This window comes from Botryllus schlosseri, chromosome 11 (genome assembly GCF_051294905.1).
Source record: "Botryllus schlosseri isolate E-star chromosome 11, Bs_hap1, whole genome shotgun sequence".
Classification (NCBI taxonomy): Eukaryota; Metazoa; Chordata; class Ascidiacea; order Stolidobranchia; family Styelidae; genus Botryllus; species Botryllus schlosseri.
Window position 1 is genome coordinate 348,089 of NC_137246.1, and position 27,316 is coordinate 375,404.

Below are 27,316 nucleotides of genomic sequence, written 5' to 3' on the forward strand. Positions count from 1 at the left end.
TGTGAGATAAAAATACATACGGAATTCGTGAATGAAGAAAATGAATGGTATTGCGTCAGCGGTGTCAAACGTGAGACCGCCGACGAATAAAGGCGTAGTTAGTTAGTTGTTCAGATACATCGCTCAATTTCAAGAGTAACCAACCCCGATTCACTACTAAAATTATGCGCGGATTACGCACCCTCGAACAAATCTACTTTTTGAAACAACTTGAGTAATTTTTAGCGTTCATTCTTGTGAAGTAATTCTGACATGTCTTTGAAATGGCTACTCAGTACCCATACTTGTAATTGAGTAGTTTTACGACGTTACTTCTACCTCTACTATATTAGCAATATTGAATTCTTCTATACCCATATGTATCTTAGGGTTACCATATTTTGGAATCGGGAAAGGAGGACACTTTTACCAAATCATAAAAGTCAGTTGACCAAATTAAAAACAGCTGATTTTGGAATATTTACTGAAAATGTTGTGGTGTTGACTGAAAATATAGGTCATCACTTGGACTCGACTCCGGATTTACCCGCTTTTTACGTTAATTTTGTGGTGTTTACTAAAAAACTTGAGTCATTCCTTTCATTCGACTCCCGAATAACCCGCTCGAACGACCGTAATTACCGATTTCACGTCATTTATCATGATTTTCAGTTGACTCTGTCCATTATCCTAGTTGTAAAAGCTGTGAAGGAGGACGAATTGCCAAAAAGACGGACATTTAGGCGTCCTCAGAGGACATTTTCAATTTCCTGAAAAAAGATAGTACATCGATATGGACAGCTTTATGGACCATGCCTCAAAGAGGGAGTCTGACTGGACGGTAGAGGTCGCTGGTGGTTCGAAGTCCTCGTTGACATTTCGTTGGCTAATATGTTTTTGTGTGCTGGAGATAGGATCGGAAATATAAATAAAAGATGACTATCTGCAGGTAAAGGTCAAGTGTTGCGTGACGACATACTTTCCTCTGTACATTGTACTTCACTCAAATAATTACATCAGATGTGGTCAAAGTAGCCACTGCGGTTAGAAGTAGAACCGCTTCTTGGAGGTACAGAACTTCAATATACAATTGGATAATATATTCATATTGAAATGAACCCGAATATTTTTGGCTGGCACTCGTCAGGGGTAATCGTCAGCAACTAGTAGATAACTCAAAAGAACATTTGTTGATATATGATGTTCTTTTGAATTCTCTACTTGTTGCTGACGATTACCCTTGACGAGTGTCAGCCGAAAATATTCGGGTTCATTTCAATATGAATATACAATTCAATTAGAAGTAGAAGTAACGGTGTAAATTTCTATTCAACTACGAGTATATAAGTAGAGGATGAAGAGAGAGAGTCTATATTTTTTCATCTAATCGAAATACGTAACAACCAGTGTTGGGATGACTCGAGTCACCTTTTTTGTACGACTTGACTTGAGTCGAGTCACTTTGGAAAAATGACTTGACTTGACTCGACGCTTCAAAAATACACATTGACTCGTGACACGAAGTAAAATTTACGAGTCAATTTCAAGTCATCAAGTAATCCATGTCGACTAAATCGCTTTATCTTGTATAAGATCGGATTGCCAACCAATCACTCAATGATTGTGCGTTTTATCGAGCCTCTGTTGTTACATCAGAAATAAATTGATCACAAATAGGGCTCCTGTTGTTACTTGTGGTATTCCTGATGTCTGTCGACTACAATGGTTATTCACGCCAGGCAGATATATATTCGTTATTTTTGATTCCGAAACTGTCGACTTCTAACAAGGCTCACTTTTTGGTTTTTGTAAGACACCACTTGCACTGATGAGGTGGTGGGGAGGAGCCTAGATAAACCTCGAACACTTAGGAGGGAATTCTGGAGTCGACCTCCGTCGGACTCGAAATCACTACATATTGGTGTTGTACCTGTGGACACCACTACGCTATCTCGCCACTATTTTTATCCTGTATTTGGCTGATAATTTTAGACTGAGGCTATACTGCTATACTTGCATATTTTAGCATGAGTTAGCTACGTGTGCGTGAGCGATACAGCGCCATTCTTGCATGTACAATCAAACCTTTATTCCTTCCTCGATTCAGAATAAGTGGTGACTCCATCTGTATTTAAAACAGCTAGCAAATTGCAATGACTTTGAATCATGCCTCGTACTTTGAAAATTCAACTTGACTTGACTAGTGACTTGACTCGAGTCACCTTCAAAAATCGAGTGACTTGACTTGACTCGAGTCACCTTTGAAAGTCGAATGACTTGACTTGACTTGAGTCAAAATGTGCAATGACTTGTGACTCGAAGGTGGTGACTTGATCCTAACACTGTAACAAACAGACAGCAATCATGGTGGTGCAGAAAATACGCATTCGGCAAATACGTATTCGGCATTAGATAAGAATGATCGGCCCGACTTCGGAGGTCAACTAGTCTGATCGTACCCGCATCAAACCGGTACGCTAGTATCTACAGAGTGTGACCGAAAAAAAACGTCAGGTAAAAAGAAAATTAAAAAAAAAACTTGAAAGTTGATAGCAAATTATTGAAGCAATGTCTGGGCGAGGTTGGGCAACAGTGTTAGTAAGACGACAAGAGGTAATTAAGTAGCTCTATTTTAAATCTAATATAAAGCAATGCACGGATAGGCCTATGTTGTGGTCCTGCACTTCGGATGATAGATCTTTAGTAGTCGATTGATCTCTTAGTTGGATTACGCTACTATTGGACGAGGGTAAGTAGATATTTCCCATTTGACGAGGATGTTGTGTTATGGGAGTGGACATTTTAGCAGCTATGAAAAGTCATCTACCACACGAAGCAAACTATTGGAAAAATATTTGTGCATAACTTTTGATACTTTGTTGTTTGTGGTATTCAGGGTGTTTGTCGACTACTATACTATACTATACTATACTATACACGTTGATCATTTACACCAGGCCGATATTCTTCATTTTTTCGTAACTGCCGACTTATAGCACGACCCACTTCTAGCTAGGCCTTTTGTATGACACCGCTTACGCGGATGAGGTGACGAGGAGGAGCCTAGATAAACCTCCAACACTTAGGTATAGGAATTCTGAAGTCGACCTCGGTCGCACTCGAACCCGCACCCATTGGTGTTGCAGCCGCGAATTACACCAGTGCGCTATCTCGCCGTTCTTTTGATACTTCGAAGCGATATAGTTCGTAAACTCGCAAAATTCGATGTTTACGATAGTAAGGATATATGGGAAGTGATCTTACTACGTCACATGGCAGTAGAAAATGTAAGATATAAGAAGTACTCAAATCAAGTATACAGTATATAAGAGTATATTTGGTCGAGGGTCCACACACTTCTGACACTTCGTCGGTGTAGGCTACTTACTACATTGCGAGAGAGCAACAAATGCATCCCAAGGTAGTTTAGTTAAATAGAATGCATATTCGCGATTAACATAAATGACTGATGGCACTACAAATAGGTGCAATCTTCGAAAATATATTCAGCAGTTTCTCAGCATTTAAAGTATAACAAGTAAGTAGTTTAGCCTAAACTTTGTTCAAGTAGAATTGCAAGTAGTGTTCAAACATAACCACAACAATGAAGAGAGTAACCAGTACTAGTACACAAAGCATGCTCGAGTAGGCCTACTCGGAAAAAGTCAGAGGTGGTCAAATTAGTCAAGAAGGCTACTCAAGTAGTAGAAGTAGCGACGCAAAAATCTACTCAAGGGCGAGTAGAAGTAGTCTTTTGAAAATCAACCTAGAACTACTTTAAGTAGAAGTAGAATTTCCTGGCTTGAAATCTACTCAAGTAAGTAAGTAGCTTTGAAAACGGTCATAATTGGGGCAAGTTTTTGTTGCACTAAAATCGAGAGAAAGTTGCATTTAATTTTGATACAAGTTGCAGTAAAAAGTTGCATTATTAATTTTGTTGAATGAGAAGGGTATGAGATACTTTGAAAGGTCCCGTTGTGTAGCCTAGCTCCTGCAGATCTGTCAAATTTGTTACTTTGCCATTTCACGAACATTCTGGCGAGACAGCAAAAATTACATATTTTCCCGGTACACAGCAAGAAAATTACGCAATGCGGGATATAATTTTTCTCAAAAAGCCAAACAGCGTAGCGACAACCCCTTACCCTAAAACAAGTCAAATAACAAACCCCAAACTCCTTGGGTCTGCAAACTTGACCAAAGGCGTTGCAGAAAAACTCACTATTGGCGACTTTAACTAAATTAATAGCCTGAATAAAGTGGCCCAATGAAGATGTAATTTTCGGCGGACTCGCCTGGGAGCTCGTAAAATGGGAAACTATTTCAAATTTAAACGAAAGAATTGATAACACGATCTATTTACATATTGTTCAGAAACGGTCGTGTTTGGCAGGGGTAGTTGAACTTCTTGCCTGCAAGCCATTGTTTCATAGATAACAGTGAGATGCAGCTATGCAAATGCAAATCAAAGAGAAAAGAACGATACTAGAAATAGTTATAGCATGTTTTTTAATCATTCCTTCACATTTCGACGAATTATTTGATAAAAGTTGCAGTAAAAATTGCTACGAAAAATAGAGAAAAGTTGCAAAAAGTTGCACTATAAAATCCCTCCAAACAGCCTAAAACATCATAGTAGCCTACATAGTTTCTGAGTATAAGCCGTTGGAAGCTGTGAAAAAAGTTGCAAAAACTTTCCCTAGTCATAACATGTTCGCATGGACTGTAAAAAGCTGCAAATTGAGCTATAGGCCTACGGAAGGTGCAGAGAGCTTGATTCATATTGATGAATCACATGAGGTAACAATATTCGAGAGCATAAGCATTCGTCCGCATCATGGGATCCAAATGATAGTATCGCTATGGAAATCGCTATGGACATTAATCGTTGTTTACCCGAACACCCAGTTTTAGAAAACGTCTTGGTGCGGCGCCCTGAACCATATTATAAGTAGGGCTGGGCAAAATCGAGTACCTGAGTGATTCGATTCTGAATCACGTATTACGCTTCGAGTCGAGTCGAGTATCACTCATTATGACGTCACAACAAAATGTACTATGTCAGAGCCTCAAATATGTAGCTTTTATTCCACCACAAATAACATAATGCCTGTAATCCGTCACATTAAAGCAGAGGTCTCAAACACCCGGCCCGGGAGTTCATTTTGTGCGACCCGCGTCGGCATTTTGGATTTTGAAGTATTCGACAATATTTAACCGACACATATCTTTTTTCGATTTGAGAACTTCAAATTCGCTCTAAAACCACTCCAGAACCGCTCAATTACTCATTAAACATCACTATCACATCACTTTCAAAAGTTAGCCTGCAGTGGCAGATCAGCTATTACGTCACATTACCTGTTTATGATAGTAAAACGTGACCTGCTGTTGATTTGGGACTGAATATTGTGATTTGGACTTGTGCATGAATTTTTGTATAATTAGCCTATTCGAACTCGGACTGAATGGGCGATAAAATAAAAATAACACGAGTTGAGTCGGGTCAAACGTTACAATCAAATAAGGACTTGTTACTCGGAACGCCGTGACTTGGTATACAACCATGGACGCAACAAACTATCAGACTGTTGTGGGAAATAGAAATATATCAAAAGGCCGTAGCTTGCGTTGCGTAGCGTAGCCTATTTAGCTAGCTAAGCAGACCTGTATAGCAACCATTGGCATTCTGTTACCCCCTGCCGTATAGTTAGTTAGTTACGTCCTGCGTCATCTTCGGTCTCTTAATCCATCTTATTTTCGCCAATCAAAGGTGGTGAGTAAGGTATCGCTCAATACTCAACAGCCTTGTACGGCTTTCTAAGTCTTGTACCACCCTCCATGATATCCCAGTAATGCATGATCGCCAGGCCGTGTTATTTTTGGCATATGCCAAAACTGCCAAAAATAGCTTATTTTTGGCATTTTTCAATTTTTATTTTTGGCAGTTTTGGCATCGACCTCTAAATAGATATTTTCAGACTCGAATTAGTCATAAAAACGCTTTATTTTGGTCAGTTTATCAATAGAGACCAAAAAATGTGCAGAATCCACTTATAATCAGTACCAACAAACAATAAGAAGAGAAAAAACCTAATGATTACATAGGTTAATAATATCAAACGAAACCACAAAATGTGCAGTATCCATTCGGCATCGGTGCCAATAAGCAAAAAGAATGAGAAGCCTAACAAACACGCTTAACACCTGATTGTTACAGCTCTTGAATAGACTTAAATTGTTTGCACTGTAACAGTGCTTCCAAACTCAGGTCAGCAAAGTTTCTCCTGAATTAATTTTTCGCCCAACGAATCTGGGAAACATCGGCTTCAACAGTAGCCGTTGAGGGAAAGAATGTTGCCAGTCCTCCACAAAAGGTTTTCAGAGCTTCAAAATTTCGGAGGGCAGAACCGCCTTCCAAGCATCATGAAAAGAGATCACTGCGCTAGTGCCATCGATCTCACCGCGGAGAGAATTTTCTTCCCGATACTTTTCCAGGAGTTACCTGTGTTGTCACTCAACACATTCTATTTTGTAGCGTGACCATCCCATCTCCATCAGTAGTCTACCGATATATTTTAGGAGGATTTTTGTCACGTCAGATGGCTTTAATATTATCAACTCACATGGAAGAGTCCTGGGAAGGTTAGCTTGTTTAGGAACATTAACGCAACAAGACTGTCTGGCAAAACGACACTGCAGCTCAGAAATAGCCAGACTGTTTGTTGAGTCACAATGTTCAACTCGATCACAATGCAAAAATCGTGGTTGAATTTGGGGGTTCCAGATCCATGAGCAGAATACAATTTATATTTTAGTAATCAGTACAGCGGCAGCTTTCCATTGATACACGTTTTATCAAATTTAGCCCTCGGCAAGCCGGTCAAAAATTGCCTTTGGACAAATGCAAAGTATGACGTAAACCAAATGCAGTCAGCCGTTCAATCTCGCCGTGCCCACACCATTTAGGACACTTCTCGCGCGTAATGCGGTCCTGTTAACACAACACCATGAAAGAAATACACTATTGGCAGTCCGTGTTATTTTTGGCATATGCCAAAAATTAAGTTATTTTTGGCATTTTCAAATTTTTATTTTTGGCAGTTTTGGCATCTGGCTCCTAAAATGCCAAAAATAACACGGCCTGATGATCGCCAATCGGGAAGTCATGGATACCAGTGTTACTAATCAGGTCTTTGGTCTGACCCGACCAGGGATCGAACCCACGACCTACAGATCAAGAAGGCGGACGCTTCACGATTACGCTATCTTGTCGGTCGGTCGGTCTTGTCTAAATCCAGCGCTCATTTAATTTGACTTTGGTAATGACATGATCAACAGCCTAGTTATCGGGAGTATGCCGGAAACCCGCATTCGGCTATGCTGTTTCTATGCTCTGATATCAGATCAATCTTTGTTCAATTCTAAAATATTTTACCGAGGCCTACAATTCTATTTAATATTGTGGTACGTCAGGTCAAATGTCCGCTAGCTGCGAAATTATATCGAGACAGCTTTTGCGATGTCGTGATGCATTTATACGATCTCACGGTGTCTATAACTAATTATTTTGATGCACTATGCCGAGTACAACAACAATTTTATTCAAATATTTAAAAATATTTTTTTCGTGCCAGGCGTGAATTCACAATAGTAAATCACATTTTCACGGTGTATATGAAATGCCAGTCTACAACGTCCCGTTAAATACCGCATATTCGCAAATACATTGAACACCACTATTATTGGTGCTGTGGCCCGCGGCGCCATCAAACTCCAGTAAATTGCCCGCGAGCACATTTGAGTTTGAGACCTCTGCATTAAAGATTCTTCGTTATTTTTGTCGACCATACCGATTTCATTGTACGTCTTGACAGCATGGTGGAATGATCATGACTTTGGAAATGTAATATTTCCAGTAACGTTCGTAGCTTTGTACTATGTCTCGTATGCTGCGACACGGCCAATCAAGGTTTGAAGGCTTCCTCAGTGGAAAATAGTATCGAAATTATAATTCTCGTTAGTAAATTATCTTTCAGTGATGAGGAGCGTATAATTTCAGTACTCGAAAAAATCGTCTTTTGCTACTCGACTCGAATCATAAAAATTAATACTCGATTCAGATTCGAGTAGTCAAATCATTGTGCCCAGCCCTAATTATAAGGCCCATTAGTCGAATAGCAATTCCAAGAAGCTTTATCGGATACGGTGTTACCACTTTGCAAGATTAGTATGTACGTTAATAAAAAATATGGCGGATCGTAAAAATGTCGTACCATAGTGTAATTTTATTTTCGGAAAATAGAGGCATTACTGCACTTGCTTTTAAACTTCAACTTCAAGTTCTCCAGATCCAGACGAAGGAACTGCAACTAATTAGAACTCAAACTAATGATACTGCGAAATAAACGAGAAATAGAAGCACTACTTCTGAAAAGCGGAAAATATGTTACATGTCTCATGTCCAGATAGCTACAACAGTGGTCTGCTAAAACAAGTATCACGCTCAAAAAGTCAGATACCACTTTTCCAGATTAGGACATGCCATGCTGGGCTGCTAGATTACGATATGATGGGTAAATGCTAGATTGGGAAACTACTAGATTTAAACGTTATGATGGGCCATATTTACTGTGATAAACTATTTCATATGGGTGACAATGCGGTGTGAGTAAAGGGAGCCATGCTACCGCTATCTAAATTGTAGCCTATTCACCAATAATTCCGTGAAAACATTCTTGTCACTCCATATCTACTTTGCGCGAAGCGCGATGAAAATGCTGGGCTTTGCTTAATTGTTATGAAAATTAAATGTTGGTACTCAATGAAAACAGCCCTGAAATTCCTCAGTCTCTCTTTCGTATTAGAGGATTATACTACTTCTACTACTTGACAAACTGAAATAGCGAAAAGTAAGTAAGTAGATCACAAAATATTACAAAGTAGAAGTAACGAAAATCAGATTTAATTGAGTAAGTACCAAAGGTAGTGTAGTGAAAAAGTAGAAGTACTTCGTTATTGACCACTAGGGTTGTTCAAAAAATTTTATTTTTTCAAATTTCACTCGTTTAGTGATAAAATTGCCAAGTTGCCTAAATAAACGCTACACCCAACTTTGGGTCAATTCTGACCTCTAAAGGCAGTGCAATCTTAAATTGAAATTTCGACCATTTTCGAAATTATAGTATTTACGGCGGCAAATTTCGACACTTCGATATGACCAAGTATCATGTTCCAGGCATGCTTGAGGAGGGAGTGATGATTTTTTTAAGGGTTTACATCTTGATACTGGACTGTGACAGTGTTGAGATGATGAAATGGCTAATTATTGAAAAATTAATTTTACATTGCTTTGCTGGAAATGAGCAACGACATTGAAATTGTCTCGTTAAAAGGATGGTGATATATATTAGCAAATATAATACTTTTAAGGCTGAAATCGGGCACCATGAAGAGAAAATGAACTGGCGCACAGGTAAAATACAACAAATATATATTTCCCAGGTTAATATCGATACCCGAAAGTATCTTTTGTCGTGGCGATGTAGATTTGACGACGTTGTAGCTGTTTTCTTCGTAATGCCTTATAATATTTACTTTTCACGACTTCCATATATCTCTACAAGGCAAATTAGGAATGATGAGGCATCATGTTCGAAATTTACCGGATCCGCTTCATGATATGGCATTTATATGTACCGTAGTGAACTCGCGCCAACCAACAATGGGATGTTTGAGGTATGTCATGTGACCAGTTAATTGATAATAATGATGACATATCTTCCTCATATCAATAAATCTTCTGAACCACTTCACATCATTATCGAGATTTGGTGGTGAAAAGAGACCCGATGAAAGAAAACCCTCAGAAGGAATGGAAAGAACTAGAACGAGTCGCGGTATAAGATCAACGTTGGGAATGAACTGTGACATTGGGCACTAGGCCGAGGTTGATGTCAATTTAAGAGAGCGCAACTGAGCGTCGTTTGGCATCATCCTATATCAGGGGTGGCGAACCTTTTCAGCCAAAGGGCCACATTCGATTGACGAAATATTGCGCGGGCCACTAGCCGCGCCAAGCGCGAAATTTTTTCGAAGTTCATTGGTCAATAAGATTGTCACTTGACTATATTGCGGGCCTGCTGTATATCGCTGCGCTCAGTTTGTAAGGACTGGACTATTCGGCGCCTGAACATATCGATATCGAAAGCTTTGACCAACATGCGTCAATCATTTTGTACCTAGGTTTCATAGTCGACGGTCTTTCTGCAAGCGTAAACGCAAGGTCGCATATGCTGGACGACACTTTGTCTCCTAATCGCGAATATAGCTAGACTCAATCTGGTACATTAGGAGTTCCTTCATTTTCACACAAAGGGGTAACAATATTAAAAGCAAGAAATCGAGTGACAACATGTTGCACGAAGCGTGTAGAAAATTTTTACTTTTGATAAATCTATTACAAACTATTCTGGTTTATTGTAGTGTACGAAGATCTGCCAAAATCTGACTGGTTCATGGATCTGTCATTGCGTCGGAACTGATATTTTAGTCAGCACATCTCAAGTATTTCGCCAGACTAATCAAATTTTTGGTTGGCCTTTCAAGTTCACAAACTGTGCAATCCATTTTTGATAATATTACTAATTTCGGAAATTACCTCGCGGGCCACTCAAAACCGGCCCTGTCCTATATCTTCATTACATCGCATGGTGTCATATCGCATTGTATATTGTGTGTGTCTCGATCGGATGAAAATATAGTCTCCTGATTATTGATTATTGCCTTTCCACACAATTGTTTTCACTTAGCCTAGTAATACGGCAATGCGCTTTATTGCACTGCTGCAAAAAGAGTTTTTTTTACTGATAGTGAATGATCCCATAGATCAAGGGTCGGCAACCGCCGGCCCGCCAAGCGAAATCGTCCGGCCCGCGACGAAATAATCAGTTACCACAAGAATACGGCTCGCCGTTTCGTAATGAGTTGCAATCTGCAGTGCAGCACTGCTTGGAAAGAATGCGGCATTGTTACGATATAAGTATCCTACGTCGTATTAGTCTATTGCTACGCCATAAAGCTGGTGCGAGGGTTGATTCGTAGCCTATCTCGTACTAAAAGTAGGAGATGGAGAATGTCTGTAGAGTATACTAGACCAGTGCTTATCAAGCGGGTGTATCGCGCAACCAAAGGTATGCCTATACCATACTTTTTAAGGGGTTGCCACTCTCACAGGGTGCGACAATAAAGGTGCGGTTCCTCTGCTTCAAAAACGCTTGGAACATCTCAGACGCAATGACAAAATCCCAAACTTTCCGTTTCAATTTAGATAACTAGCCTCCGTAGGTTAGTCATCTGCAGTTTAATTCACCAGAAGACATTGTACGCCAAGACAACAACCTGAATAGTGTTTTGGACACAGTGGGGAAAGCTGATTTTGTCTCACAAACCTAATCACCGAGAGTTAGCCTACCCCATATATTACTAGAAGTAGGGAATAATTATGGTGATGTCCTGTATATCTGCCATGTTCGCGCATTAAGTCGAGCAGCTATGCTTGCACGAGTGTATGAACTGAGAAACGAAATAGCCCTACGCCACATAACACCTCATTTTGTCGCTTGTGTCTTACATTCTCTGCATTACTTTTCATTCAGTGTGCAACTGTGCATGCCTCTTCTTTACTTCGCCTACGCTAAGGTGGGTGTCTGATATTAAAGACTACTCCAAGTTGTTTCGACACCTTCCTATCTTTTCATTGTATCGCAGTCTTGTGATGTTTTGCAACGATGAAAATATTAATAAACTGATTGATAGCAACTTTCCTTGAAAATACAAACATCGCCGACTCATAATCTTGTCATCGAAAATGGGTATCTAATCTTGCTTTCGTAGTACATTTAACGTCGCATCTAAATAAATTGAATTTGCAACTTCAGGGGGAAATAACTGAATACATGAGATGTTGAGGCGCATTCGAAACAAAACTGCAACTCTGGGAATGTCAACAGTAAAAAGAAAATTATGTTCACTTTCCTATACTGGAGGAGAGTAAACCTAGTACCAGCACTATACATTTGTAACTGTGATACGAAATTTAATAACTGAATTTCCACCCGCTTTTCCGACATTCGTTCGGTACAATATAAATTCTGACTACTCAGTTTAATGTGGGCGCCAATACCATTGCCCTAAAATTTCAAATGGGCCCTTTTGAAATGCGATGCAGTTGAATTGCGGACAAATTTCATACAAAGAGCATATCGCTGCATGACTTTGACAAAGAGTACGTTCTTGAAATGGGTCTTTATCCCAGCTTGACCAACAATGCAAAAGAAACGGCATCGACTTTTGATAGAACGTACGCATGTGAACAATGAAATTCACGAAGAGCAAGCTAAGATCACGTATTCTAATGCCCATTTAGAATATGGTTTGATTCTTGCTTCATCTGACTTGTTATAAAAGTTGAAAACCTTTCACAAAGCATGCTGCTCCAAGTGTCACATTTATCCTGCGTTGTTGAAGTGTAAATACATGTGTTTTGCCCTTTTTGTGATTTGCATGATTGAGATTGCAGCAATGTATGGTACTAAACCGACGTGAACGTTAAATATAGTATCAAGAAAAATTCCGGAATTTCGGAATTTGGCCCGTGACTAGCAAAAGGTTGCCAACCCCTGCCATAGATGATTAATACGCTCTGTAAAGTTGGTATGTTACAATTTGGTTTCCCTAGGTTTTCGCACAAATAAAAATCACATCCGACGTAGGCTACCATATATGTCATTAATTGGCGTGTAGACCATTTCCAGTTGCAGTCAGCAGCGTTTGTCTGCGCCGCTGACTTACGCCAGTGCTTGTAGAACTGCGAATTTGGAATCAGTAAAAAGTTAGAATCAATGGGTTCTATTAGCAATATTTATCAGCTCAATACACCACAATCCAATGATCCAATGAAAAGATAAGGGATAAGCAAACATTGCACAGTGAGTTCAACATGGCGGATCTGCGGGGTCGTTTTCTCAAATACCGAAACATACGAGACCAGCATCGCTATGAACCTAATGATGACCTGAGATTCATGGAACATCGAATCGCGAGGTACTTGGGTTCCCTTAATATAAATGTCTGGAGAATGATGTGGGATCTCTGAAAGTCGATATAATGTCTCGCAAGTATAGTAGTTCGCTTGCCAGAGGAATATAGACATTCTACCGCAGATAATCGGAAAAACAAATTTCATAATGCGTTGCGAAGACAACATCCACAAGCTCATTTGCTCTGATTACGTAAATTCACATTGGTGCGACACTATATATCGCCTACAGCCTGGGAAATATATTTCACTGCATTTTACCTGCTTGGCAATTTATTTTCTCTTTATGGTCCCGGATTTCAGTGCTGAAAGTATTTATATGCGATGTATATCACTACTGTTTTTACTGGGCTCTTTCAATGCAGTTCCAGCTTGTCAGTGTCATATTCATTTTTCATATATCAGCAATTTCATCATCTAAACTCTATAACAGGACTTTATCACGATGTAGATGCGTGAAAAAAAGCATAATTATCACATAAGACATGCCTGGAACAAGATGATTGTTCAATTGTTCATACTGAAGTGTCGAAATTTGCCACCGTAAATCTATATAAATTAATAATTGGTCGACATTCCACTTGCATTTACTGGGCGGAATTGACAAAAATTTGGTGTGTAGGCCTACTGTTTTTTAGGCAACCTGACAATTTTATCATTAAGCGAGTGGAATTTGAAAATCAAAAAGTTATCTTAAACAACCCTACTGACCTTTTCTGGAAAAAGTACAAGTACTTCTTTACCGACCGCGACCACGCATGGTTGGCAAATACCGATGACATGATAGAGTGTCATTCACGTTACATTTTACCACTTTTCATTGCTTTCTTGGCAGCGCTTCCAAGTTTTCGTTCACGAGTCATGGCCTGGTATTACTCATATTGAGCATACGTCGTTTAGTTGATTTATTTTCTTACAAATCACACAGTCAAAATACAACTGATCCATCTCAATCTCGATGATCACTGCTAAAAACATGTCAAGATTTACTTCCAAATGCATCAGCACTTGGGAATTCATAATGATAAAATGTCATTGACTTCAATCGGACTGCGTAATGACGCGCGATATTGTTTACCCTTTTCTTCGGTATTTTAGCGTCTTGAAGCTATATGCAGGGTTATATGATCAATCCCCTTTCATTCAACAGTTCAATAGACAAAGTGTGTGAGCATCGTATCCCCGCCATAACGCGGGAAGGCGTAACTCGCAATATATTCAAGTTTAAGACGTTGAAATATGTTTGCCTAGCGAATCCTACAGACATACATGAATATCTGCGACAGCTTGCGACGATGTCGTGAGTAAATACGAATCGATCGTAAACTGAAGTTTGAAGGACGGGCGTTCACCCTGGTATACCTACTTTAACCGAGAGTTGGGCTTGCCAAAACGAGTCATACCCGTGAATGATGTCATACTCAACAAACGATTAACAGTTCAATTTTACACCAATTAAAAGAAACTATGCCCAACCCAGTCTTTAAGTATGCCGGATGTTAATGTGCTGGGTGACTTAAGATGCAGCGAAACTAATTAAAATGAACCGATCACTTCGTCATTTTATAGCGCCGTGATACGAAGATCACATGACCGAATCGGTCAGCTTAATCGCCAAGACTATTTTCTGTCCCAATTTAGGCACAAAAATAGTCGCATAAGTAACTGTGAGTGGTTGCATCGAATCATTATTCCCCGGGTAAATTGCCTACTAACAAGGCGCGGATACTACGTACCGCTTTTGGCTGTGTTGAACACTTGTACAGTGTGAATGTACATTATACACATGTACAAGAACAAGGGTGCAGAGAGCCAGGTGTCCAAATATGTAAAAGAGAGCTAGTAGACCTACTTTGAAGCTATCTCACTAAAATGATAACTAAATATATCTTTGTATTTGCGAGTTGCAAAATGTAATGGTTGGTATGTTTCTTTAACGTGCTTTTGATAATTATTTAGTGTAGTGTAGTGCTCGGAACCTCACATATACGTTATCTAATATGGGTTGTTTGCTTGGAGACACAACAATGGTATAATAAATTGATTATTTGATATTACCGCAGCCAGTCCCGGGGAATTGCCGTGTTTTCCAGCTGTATGTAAATTCAAAATATACATTCATGCAGACGAGAACGAGATGATGACCATTGGATAACTCTTATGTTTGTTGATAAGTTATGTGTATGGACGTACTTCGGAAATCTGGTGCAAGTCTGCATATGCATTAGCAACGGTCTGTTTTGTGAAATCGACCCTCTATATATATATATATATATATTTACCTATTAGACTACTTTGGTGGACAGTCCTGTTTTGAAGCAGTTGGGCGACAATTATCGCCAACAGAAGGAGACAAGCTAGGCGTCTTGAAATAACTCGATTGGTTTTGGAATATCGATTCCGCGCTTTGTCACTGGTGATTTGCGGTTTATATCGCAGCGTTTAGAATATACACGAAATGTCCTCCAACTGCGGTCGCCCTAATTTTTCCCAACTTTTGCAATATCTAATAGACCACTTTAGTGGACATTTGTTACTTAGGGAGACAATTCGCCATTTTGAATTACCAGACCATGACCATTGCTGTTACTGAACTTAGGTGGACATTGACGTCGTATTATATGACAAGGTTCGGGAACCAGTTTCGTCAAAAGAGTCATTTACCAATGACAATCACTTTTGACGTCACTATTTGAAATCCACGACGTCATCCTTGTACGATATCGATGATCGCGATATATAATTCGCCGTTTGTTTGTTTTTTATTCATGGTGTTTTGACTAATTTGGTAGTTTTAGAGTATGCCTATATTCATTTTTTGATTCCGTATTCACCGGCTTTTAGCACAGCCCACTCCTAGGCTTTTATAAATGACCGCTTACGCGGATCACATGACGACGAGGAGCCTAGATAAACCTACAACACTTGGGTAGGAATTCTCGTGTCGTCCTCAGCCGGACTCGAACCAACAACCCATTGGTGTTGCAGCTGTGGATTATACCAATGACCACGCCATTTCACCACGCACATATTTGCGTTTGAAAACTGCTGTGAAAATACGGAACATGTGTCTTTATAAGAAGCTACAGTTGGCCATGCTGCAGATTAGATCACCAGTTCTCTACGGCAGTATATGCAAATAACTACGACATTCAATAGCTACCTTGCTGCGATAGCAGATCTCAGTTACCATAAAATAATAAATATATTCATTTATTATAATCGACCCTAATATCCATCGGAAGCTTCTTGTTTCATGGACTTGGAGTGTATTAGCAGGTATAAGGCAATTTTCGGCTTAACGTAAGGCACACTTTTTGATCAATTATTACTAGTGCTGCAAGACAGAAACCTTCGAATAAAGACCACTTTAACATGTCTCTACCTCCTATCTCAGACTCTCGTCATGTTAAAGCCGCTTCAAATCGTTACGGATTAGCTGGAAATTAGTCCACTTCATTAAAATAACTCCATTAAAGGGTGGTGGGATAATTTTTTGAAATTAAGGACGACGAAAATGAAATGAGCTGACAAGCAGGTAAAATACGGGTAAATATATTTCTCCAGTGATAGTAACATGTATTTTTGTCGGACCAATTTAGATTTCATGAAATCAATCCCAGTTATGCAGGGCACACCGATGTCTCTCTGCCTTGATTCGAAGTTTTTACTGATTGCAAAGTCGCCATTCCTAAAATCTCATCCACAGAGACATCAATTGCATTCCTCAGCAACTCAGCGTTCGAATATTTCTCTGCCACTTGACATTGACTGATCCAGGGCGTAAATGATGCCGATTGCAATTGAGAATGGGCTATGCCAATGAATGGTATTTATGAGTTGAAAAAGCATTTATGGTACTTCACGTAGGCGTTGATACTAGAGCTGTGTATGTGCTGGAAACTTTGCGAGCTTCAGGGAAACGAAATGGTAACCCACTGAGCTTATAAAGCACATTAGATATTTTCTGGTCTTTCAATATCACCAGAACCCCCTTCTTGTCATAAAGTAATAAAAAACATTGGTGATTTAACACGATATATGGATACAATTAGTTATTAGATGGTATTCACCGAATGTGGAGGATGACATGAAAAAAGGACGATGACTTTTGATAGGAATAAGATCCGTCACGATGCCAATTAGTCTTATAATCCGCCTGTAAGAGTACTATAGGAGTGCTGCAGAGCAAATGATAGAATATCATAAATATCAAATTGTAGCGTGAAGGAATCCACCTTGGACCGATAAAGAATATAGATATCGACTATCACTTGAAAAATATATTTACCCGTATTTTGCGTGCTTATTGTGGTCGTGAATTTCAGTGTGTAAACTACTCTATTGGAAAATTATCTCACCATCGTTTTAACGTGTCTATTTCAATGAAGTGGACTAATTTACAGCTAATATGTGTCATCAATTTCTTTCATTTACTGGCGATGTAGGCCCTTGTCAAGATCAAAACAAGTCTAAGGGACATCCCTGCCTCTTCAGGCATAACTGGAACACGATTTTTGGTCATGTCGGTGTGACGAAATTGGTCACCGTAAATACTATTATTTCAAAAATGACCGAAATTTGCATTTGACTGGCCTCGGCTTCTACGCAGCGGGAAATCCAGCAAACCTAACCGAACATTCGCCGCATTCATAGACACGCCTAGATCTCCCATTCAATCATGCTCGCTAGTGAGAGCGTGGCGAGATAGCGTATAGTGGAATAATCCACAACCGCAAGACCAGCTGGTTGCGGTTTCGGGTCCGACCGAGGTCGACTCCAGAATTTGTACTAAGGTAATAAAGGTTTATCTCGGCTTCTACGTAGCATCTCATTCGCGTAATCGTTGTCTTATGAAGGTAAATATGGCATAAAAAACATCGGCATGGTGTAAAATGTGAATAATGTAGTCGAGCACCGTGAATATCAAACAATAACGACCAAAATTGTTGCGGTACGCTATATTGCGGCGTGAGAATTGCTTTCATGAATCGCATCGATCTGATATCGTCTATGTTCACTGTTCATACATTCGCAGTTGAAACACATTAACCTAGATTTACCGGCTCGGAGTCGAATGAATCTTCACTAATCTATACTAAAACAGTCAGAGTGGGTTTGTTGATGCAGCCATCCACCAGTAAAACCAGATTCGAAATAGTGAAGTCATGTAATATTGACCTTGATACCGATAGATTTCCTTCATGTGTAATTTCGTAACTAAAGCTATATTTGTCGCCAATACTACGTTGAATACGCGTTTTGTAAGGTATCATAAATGTTACGGGTAATAACCCTGCCCGATCAATTATAATTACAATTATCAACATGGCCAAAGCGTCAAACCCTGTATAAACCAATCCCAACCTATCTTCATTTCGAATTGCGAACCTCCTTGATTACCTTGGCGCTTGATGGGGTCATCATCATTGTAACCGAGGTATTGCACGCGACGTAATATGATTTAATAGGCTCCAGGCTCAGCCCATGTCTGCAGGCCTGTGCTTCAAATCCCGCACTGATCATAAATGTCATAAAAAATAATTCCGGATTCCAGCCATTCACTTATTAAATTGTCAGCTTACTCTAAAAAAACACTGCACACCAAATTTGGTTCAATTCTAACAAGCATAGGACTCCGCAGATCAAATTAGAATTTTTAATTTATTAGGTAAAATTTTTAAAAAAATCAAATTTTTCTGCCAACCCCATGAAATTGTTGAGCTGTTTTCAAAGACGATGCAAAACAAATTTGACTCAATTCCGACCAGTAGAAGCGGAGTTATGTGAGTTTTTCGATTATAATCCTCGGATTATCCTGGATCGGTGGATCATCCGAGAAGTTCACGTTTTTCATAGGCGGGCTATCCGAGGTTCCGTCTCGGTCGTTCACACCACTGGGCCATACGAGGTACCGCTGCGTTCGTCTTCGGGCCCCGCGTAGACCGATACCCGATACGATCGTATCGGACTTTCAGCCGACTCGGGATCGGCCTTCAAAAAACAGTGTATAGCACCTTTTTCGCAGTTTTTTTAATCACCGATTTCTCGCCAACCGAATATCGTAGCCGGATAAATTTGGTACCGGCAGACGCGTAATTCGATTACGATTCCAACGATGCCCGGGAAATGGGGCTGGGACGCGTAGAAAAAAGTTTTCTTCCAAAAACCCGTGATGGTACGCCAATACGGGTTATGCAATTGGTTTTTCGATCGGTCGGTATCAGAACAGAGATCGAAATACCGATCGACAACCGCTGGTCCTAGGGGTTCGACAGAGTTATCCCCGTTTTCCTCTCGTCGAACTGAACGCGATGATATCCGATTCGACGGCGTGGGACCCGGGTTTGGCCCGGTTTGGGCGTTCGAAAAGTCGGTTTTTGTCTCCCAAAGGCTACCGAATTCGCAGAATATACAGATCGATCAGTAGCTTAGGAATAGCCTACTTTTATCACAAAAAATTTAACATGCCGCCTTACTTACAGAGATAGGCGCAATTCACAATGTTGAATTAGGTCGATGACTTTAGTGTTGTATACGTACGTGCGACCAATTGCGTGCCATCAACTGGTAAGGTCTCATGTCCGCTGTCACCGAGTGATTGAAGGATTAGTTTCAGCGTTTTAGCACTTTAGCAGGTTATAGTAAATGGACGTTACTTTGGAAGATGTAATAGCAGATGATGTAGAATGATGAAGATGATGTTATTAGCAGCTCATGGCCCCCAAGTTTCATGACAAGTATATTAGCATGAATCCTATAAACACGAATCTCATAAGAAAAGTTTAAGATGCAAACATGCCATGCGTGATGGAGTTACTTCCCAATCAGTGTTTTCATCGAACGATCCGTTGTGCGTATTGAAGAGTATTCTACATAGCTGCTGAATTCTGCGTACAAATAGCGTGTAAAAATGGATCGCCACGCCGACTCCATTTCCATGACAAAAAGTGAGTATTGAGTAAAGAATGCATTTCTCTTCTGTTGTGTTATATTTCACGCTAACTTTATATTTCGCGTTAACTTTATATTGTTTCCCGATTAATTTCAAATAGTTCAACTAGATAGTTTCTAAATATTGATAAATCGTATTTAAACGCTGTTTGAGAGAGCATATAGTTACGATAACATCTGCATTTTCGTTTCATTGATTCTTTTTAAAATCCAGTGTGTGGCCTATGCCTGATTGATACGATTGTCTCGGTCGTGAGACGGCGCAATTGTTCACTAACACGCCTCCTTTGATCTAAGATATCTGGCGTTGTACCGGTCATAGACGGTTACAGTCTTTTTGTAATGATAATTTTTATCAATACGCGTACATCAAGCTATATATCATATACGCGAGCAGCGTATAACCTGTTCAAATGCTGGTTGAATACAGAAAAACGAATTTTGCGCGTGTCGGTAAGACCAGACATGCAAAGTCTTCCCTGAACACGCTTCACCTAATCGGAGATATAATGCGTTATGATGGTCTTATGATGTTGCAGTACTGTGCTGTGGATGGCTTCTATCGACACACATGTACCCAGCCATTTATAAGCTATTTTATGATGATAAAACCTGTTAAAAGTGTAGGTTCTATACGGCAAAACATTACGCGGCTAACGATGTCGGCAGGCATGATTGAATTTTCACAAATGCCCGTCCGCCATGGCAACATATTTGCTTTTATGAGACTTTTAGGCACTTGCAAATTGTACAAGATAGCTGCAATTCAAAAGAATTCATTACTATCAATCTATTGGACACTGGCGTAGCAAAAAATTGCCAACGTGACTAGTGAGGCCGTACAAATGAGCCCACAGACTTTGCCGTAATTTAGCTGACTGGTGTATATAATAACGCGCCATAAACAGCGATATCATAAGTTCTGGATGCCATACACTATAGCTGTTCCCGCCAATGATATATGCCGATCATGACGCCAATAAATCGCACGTGGTGATGTGTATTGCCTTTCATATTGATATGAAAGAAACATCACTTATACTGCGTAGAAACGACGCCCGCGTGTCACCTATGTGAGACAATATACCCTGTATTATGATTGTCTTTCGAATTGGCAGATTTGCTAGATGTCTAATGCCATGGATAACAATACTTTATTCGTTATCATTAGTTATCATTGATCACAAAAACAATAGCTTAGTGACTGTGAAGTGGCTGCCGCGTTGTGTAATCGACACGCGGTGTGAGTCATCTTACGCAAACCGCAACACGCACGCTCAAATCGCATGTACGTCTGAGTTCATTACTTGATAACTGCATAAGGTAAACACGTCACTCAGGACTCTTTCGATAGATGATACAGCTGAGAATTCGGTCAAGCGATCAATATAACATAATAAGGATTAGAAATGGCGTCACGGCCAAATGAATACCAGTTTTCTCTTTTCTCAGATGAGAAATCGAGAACACTCGGGATAATTATACTATGATATCCCATCGCAGTCGCCGTCAAATTAGCTCAGTTGGTTGAGCATTGAAACGCAGAATCTGGCGATACGTTAGGCGTTGGTACAAGTCCCGGGGTTCAGATTTTATGATCATTTTTGTGAATCCACCCAAATTTTTGCATATAGGCCCGCCGTTCAGTAGCTCAATCTTGATGAAGCAACCTATCATGCTGCATTTTTGTTTTGAAATTTACTGAAGTTGTGTATCATCTCCAAACGCGAGTGTACTGTGCATGTAGTTACCAATTTGGCACTACATCGCTGCATTATTTTTCAGCCACTACAAACAATCGAGACGTCAAGATAGCTGGGAACTCACTCCAATGAATTTGCCGTCGGCTGTTCAATGCGTGACCGATAAGTGCATGCGGACTGCGGAGGCTTCATATAATCAGACGCAAATGTGAATATCACTCCCTAGTCTGCCATAATTAGCAACGATGATGACGTTATACGCTCTGATCTCTTCAACATCAGTCAGTCAATATATGTAATGTTGCCTTGCCTTGGCTTGAACTGACGGGGTCGTAATTGATACCCGAATCTGACTGCTTCTTACCGTGTTTTATAATAGGGAAACTAAAATATCTGTACTCGTGGAAATTATTAGTTAGTGCAACGTATACAATGTAGAATTGTGGGCTGTAAGCAGTGGCGGCTCGTGACAATATAGGGTGGTGGGGCAAGGGATGCACGCGATTTTAATGGCTTGAAGGCCACAATTTCACGGTGAAATTGATATTGGAGAATATAAAATAAAGTAAATATTTTAATGTAAACCGAGAATCTTAGTAAACTGTTTCATGAGATCATCATCTCATCCCCTATCTCAGTATGAAACTCAGTTAAAATTAGCACAGACCAACACTGGCTTTTGCGTGAAATCCGCAATGCGGTAGTTAGGCCTATCTGTCAGATATCTCTACCATACTCGACCTCGATAACGAAATTACAGCCCTAATCATTGAGTGTCAACCTCGGGACTTGGCACAGCTTCGTTACTAAAATCAAGACATACTGTCCAAAAGCTCATCACCGATCTATAGATACGGAGTAGGCCTATCGTTAAAATCAATAAAGACCAATACCGGTTTTGCGTAAAATCTGTTAGCGATAAATGACGAGTCAGCTCTCACTCGACTTAGAAATGAAATTACCACCACATAGTTCGGTGATAAACTTAAAACTTGGTACAGCGTTCGTTATAATATTAAGACTTACTATGCCAAATGTCATCACCGATATCGGTATGGAACATCGTCAAAATCAATGGAGACCAATACCCGCTTTTGAGTAAAATCTGTTTGCGATACAAGACGGATCAGCAAACAGTCAACTTTGGAAACGAAATTACTACCCTAAACTTTACGTAGCAACCCTGAAACTTGGAGCAGTGTTAAATACCACCATCACGACATAACATACCAAGTTTCAAGAATTATTATGTTGCGAAACACCGTCAAAATCGCCTTATACCAGCAAAGGTCGACCCAACGCATAGGACGGTAACATAGTTCAGGTTTATATACCATTGTTACATCACACTGGCAGGGCGACTTGTCAAGTTGCCCCGGTTGCTCGGTAATTAGATGAATAAGAGAGAGTAGTTCACCGTTTCTTTATTATGAGCGGCTTTGAGAGAACAGACAGTGAAAGCTTATTATGAGCGCTACCGGGGCAAGCCCCGGTTAAGCATTTACAAAGCGAAAACACAGAAGATAATTCGATTTTCGTAGAGACTTCGCTATATATGGGCATTTACAAGCGAAAGCACAAAAAGAATGCGATTTTTGCCGTGATTTCGCTATATATTGATTGCTGAGCGTATATAAATAGTAAATCATTGTTATTGAACAGAATTTTAGGTGGGGCAATGCCCCAGTTGCCCTATAGGACGAGCCGCCACTGGCTGTAAGCCTATACTGAGCGTTGTAACCGACGCATTGTGCGAATTCGATCCTCTGGTATTTAAAGCTGATACCATAATATGTTTGATAAGTGTTTGATTTGACGCTCTCCTGCCTCAGCATTGTGACGTTATGAAATGACAAAAACAAGTCAACTAATTTACTACTTGCACTTGGCTGCTTTACAATCCTATGTTGCCACATTTCAGCCTGATCATAATTATTTGTTTATGTTAGCTTTTGCAGAGTCATTTTATCCGTGTATGTGATGACGAATAAACCAGCTCGATTTTTCTATCAACACTCCTGCATGGTATGAGCGGATGACATGAGCTACGTAGTTGAATTTAATGTAAAACGTATACGCTTGATTGATGTCAGGCGTTTTCGACTCAGATATGTGTTTCTGGTGACGATGATAGGGTGATTACAATAATTTATGGAATAAAACAAACTTACGAAAGTATGGGAAGCTGTTTGGGGTCACATAGTCCGTTGGACCTTGCGTATAATTCGAAAATTACGAGATATATTGTTATTTATTATGCTAGTTGGTGCTGTTCTCCTCTCTCTAGCAACGAAATTGTTGTGGATGTGGAGAGGGGATGATTTCACCCGCGGCCATATTAGGTCACATTTTATATTCATCTGCTTTGACTACTGCGTTCTGAGCAATATATTATTCTTGTATAGGTATAAAAGCCATAAATCCAGGGACTGTTACATAGCATCTCGCCTCACATTGATACAATTAAGAATCCTATATCTATTCGGTGATCGCCACTTTGACCGAATGTAGCACTTTTGACCTATGCAGTCTCCATTTAGATGCGACCACGTGGACCTGGTAAAATGTTTGTATAATTAATGATTGATTAGGTCTATAAAATATTGATAATTGCGTTTATATTGCTATAAATTTTGTATCCTCTCAGTCCGACTTCCTGTGCGGTATGTAATCAAACGATATTGAACTCGCCTATACGAAGGGTGCCTAATAATCAAAACATTTATCTACATGAAATCGCGTATAGTGCGAGCAGAATTAAAAAGATGCAAAAATTTTCAAATAAATAGCGTATATTAATTGTTCATTCACGAAATAATATTTGGCACCCTTAATAAATACCGCGCTTCGTAGTTTCATCATTCTCCTCTTTGTTCAATATGTCGCAATGCATCTTTTGTACCGCACTGTACATTGTCTGGCTTGAGCGGAAACAATAATTTGAGCTAAATTAGAAATAAAAGTCGGGTGTCCGCGGAGGCTCGAGACGGTCCAAAGGGGGTCCGCAAGGACATAAAAGGTTGAGAATAACTGACGTAAGGTATATTCCTTATGCTCGCAACTGACAGAGCATCTTCAAGCGGCCTTGACACAAGCAAATCAACGACCTATCAGCTCAATATATTGGGTGCGAGAAATACTACAGAATATTTATCATGCTATAACCAATACATATATTTGATGGAGCTGTATTAAGGTAAAGCAGTAATTCTTTTTCACAATGTGTATCACGAGTGTTGAACAACATGTAACAATGATGTAGTGCCATTTCGCCTTTGCTAAGAGCTAATAAGGGCCCAAATATTAGGAGTCGACATTAAAATCGTACTACCCGCGGTGTCTACCAAAATCGCAACTAGAACTTATGTTGAGTCATCACAATGGTGGTCAGCATTTTTTGTGTCGTCATTTTTTAACACAGTGTATAAATGCTTAAAATCCCTATATATACCGGAATGGTTCGAACTGAGTGAATCCTAAACAAAAACTATCATGTATGCAAAGCGGTGTCATTTTATACACGCGAAAAGTGGAAGAAAATCCCCCCTATTGGTTGTCGACTTAATGCCACTTTTCAAAATACGGGGTTTATACAGGGGTCAAAATGTCGCCATTGTAACTCTAAATTCCTGCTACTTCATGGCTTGATTTCTTTTGTAAGGGGCAAATGAGGGACTAATGAGCGTGGTCCCAAACGGATTTGCTTAACAGACGATAACAACTGAGGGAAAAATGTCGCCAAGAATTAGGGGGACACAAAATTGTCTCCCTATTTTTTTCGTCCCCCAACTGCTACAAAAATAAGTACGATTGTCTCCCAAAGTAGCCTAATAGGTAAATATATATATATATATATTGACATTCACTTGGAAACGCATCACGAATTATCATCAGTACAGGTCACGTTGCTGTCCAATCCGCTGTTTGGCTTTGTGATGTAAACTTGCGCTGTCCGCATAGCATATATTATGGCATGCATATCTACGCTGAGGACGGCATACATAATTAGGTTTACATACCGTAAATAGCTTAATGCGACAACCTGGTATAGTGGAGTTGGACTGTTGTGAGCTGTTTATCTCAATTACACTAACTAAGATAAAAAGCGTCGATGAGTTGTGTTTGCGTTTCCAATATGATTATTCCCAAGGCGAATGCTGTCTGATTACAACTCCAATATAGAGTGGTTTCAGTTATGATTGTCACTCGAGAATTTTGTTACGTAATGCCGGAGGTGCTCAAGGTATAGTCACTAATGGTAATCAGGTTCATGAGTCTATGCGACCTTATACTCCAAAACAAGTAGAAGTATAGAGATTTCACGACAGTCCAGAACTATACTTTCAGTTGAAGTAAGTATGAAAACCGCGCAGGTGAGTATAGTCAAGCTTTCAAATTGTAATATGCAACTTTGCGACTAATGCATAATGTGATGTATTAGGGAGCATCAACTATATGCGGCAGTGATTCTCAACCGCAGATCCGCGTCAACTTTTCAACCCGTTCGTCAAATATATTTCAATTTCATTCTTAATTGCAAAAAGTAAGAAGTTGAAACCTGCTCCAGTAATCAGAGAAATAAAACGAAATATTTCAACTAAACGTATATGAAGAGCTTCTTGGAGGTAGAGAACTTCAATATACAATGGCATAGTATATTCATATTGAAATGAATCCGAATATTTTCGGCTGACACTCGTCAGGGTTATAATCGTCAGCAACTAGTAGAGAATTGAAAAGAACATTGTATATCAACAATCGTATCACAAAACTAAATGTATATGAGAACGCTTTGCGACGTAATATAGAGTTCATGGTCTACTTCGGACTCATCCTGCGTCGCGATTTTGTAAGTGAACGTTAGAACTTAGCGACATTCGAAATCGCATATATTTTAAAACAAACCCAACTGTCAAGACCCAGTTTGTGGTTGTGTCAGGACGTTGCCTTGCAGACACTTCAATAGAACGGCGCCTACCAGGGGTGATATCTAAAAGACGCCAGGAAATTTCTCCTTACATGAAAGTGACACTTCTGTGTTTTGAGATGCATACTTGTGTTGTATTTACATTCTGGCTTTGATTGCTAAAACTTCACCGATCCGTAAACTGGTATGGAGTAAAACCCCCGATCAATATCATCATGAGATGCTGACAGAATTCGTGGCGACTTTCCGCAAAGACAAACCCAGATTTTCGCCTTTAGGAATAATCAATTTCGGCCGACAACGCACAATAGTTTGTTTTGTTAACGAGCGCGAAGCGAAATATTCTTTAATTGGGACGAAGGTAACAATAGTGCGATGTTGTTGATAACCGCCTAATACAAAACGCACGATTTTTCACGCTGACGTAAAATCAATCCATGCTATTCTCGCGAGCGAATTGTAAAAAAAGACGATAAGGCACCGCAACTCACTACACAGCCTTATTGAAGAGTAGAGACAGCAAAATATAATCAATCCGCACGGAATTCCTCACCAATGATGTATGACCAGTGACCACCCGTCGAGGCCCGCTGAAGAGCTTTCTATTTACACGATAACTTGAATTCGGTCAACAAAGAGGCCTGAATGTACTCA

At 39.8% G+C, this 27,316-nt stretch overlaps 1 protein-coding gene and 1 long non-coding RNA gene across 3 annotated transcripts in view; both read right to left on the reverse strand.

Annotated features, from left to right (window-relative positions):
- LOC145450366 (muscarinic acetylcholine receptor M2-like) overlaps nt 1–27,316 on the reverse strand; it is a 45,107-nt gene that overhangs the window by 1,005 nt on the left and 16,786 nt on the right. The gene's annotated exons all lie outside the window — the stretch shown is intronic.
- Nucleotides 6–27,311, reverse strand: LOC145450369 (uncharacterized). The gene is made up of 3 exons (XR_013918480.1): nt 25,602–27,311; nt 2,239–15,360; nt 6–2,201 (listed from the first exon to the last, which is right to left on the reverse strand). It is a non-coding gene; the product is annotated as an uncharacterized LOC145450369 (long non-coding RNA).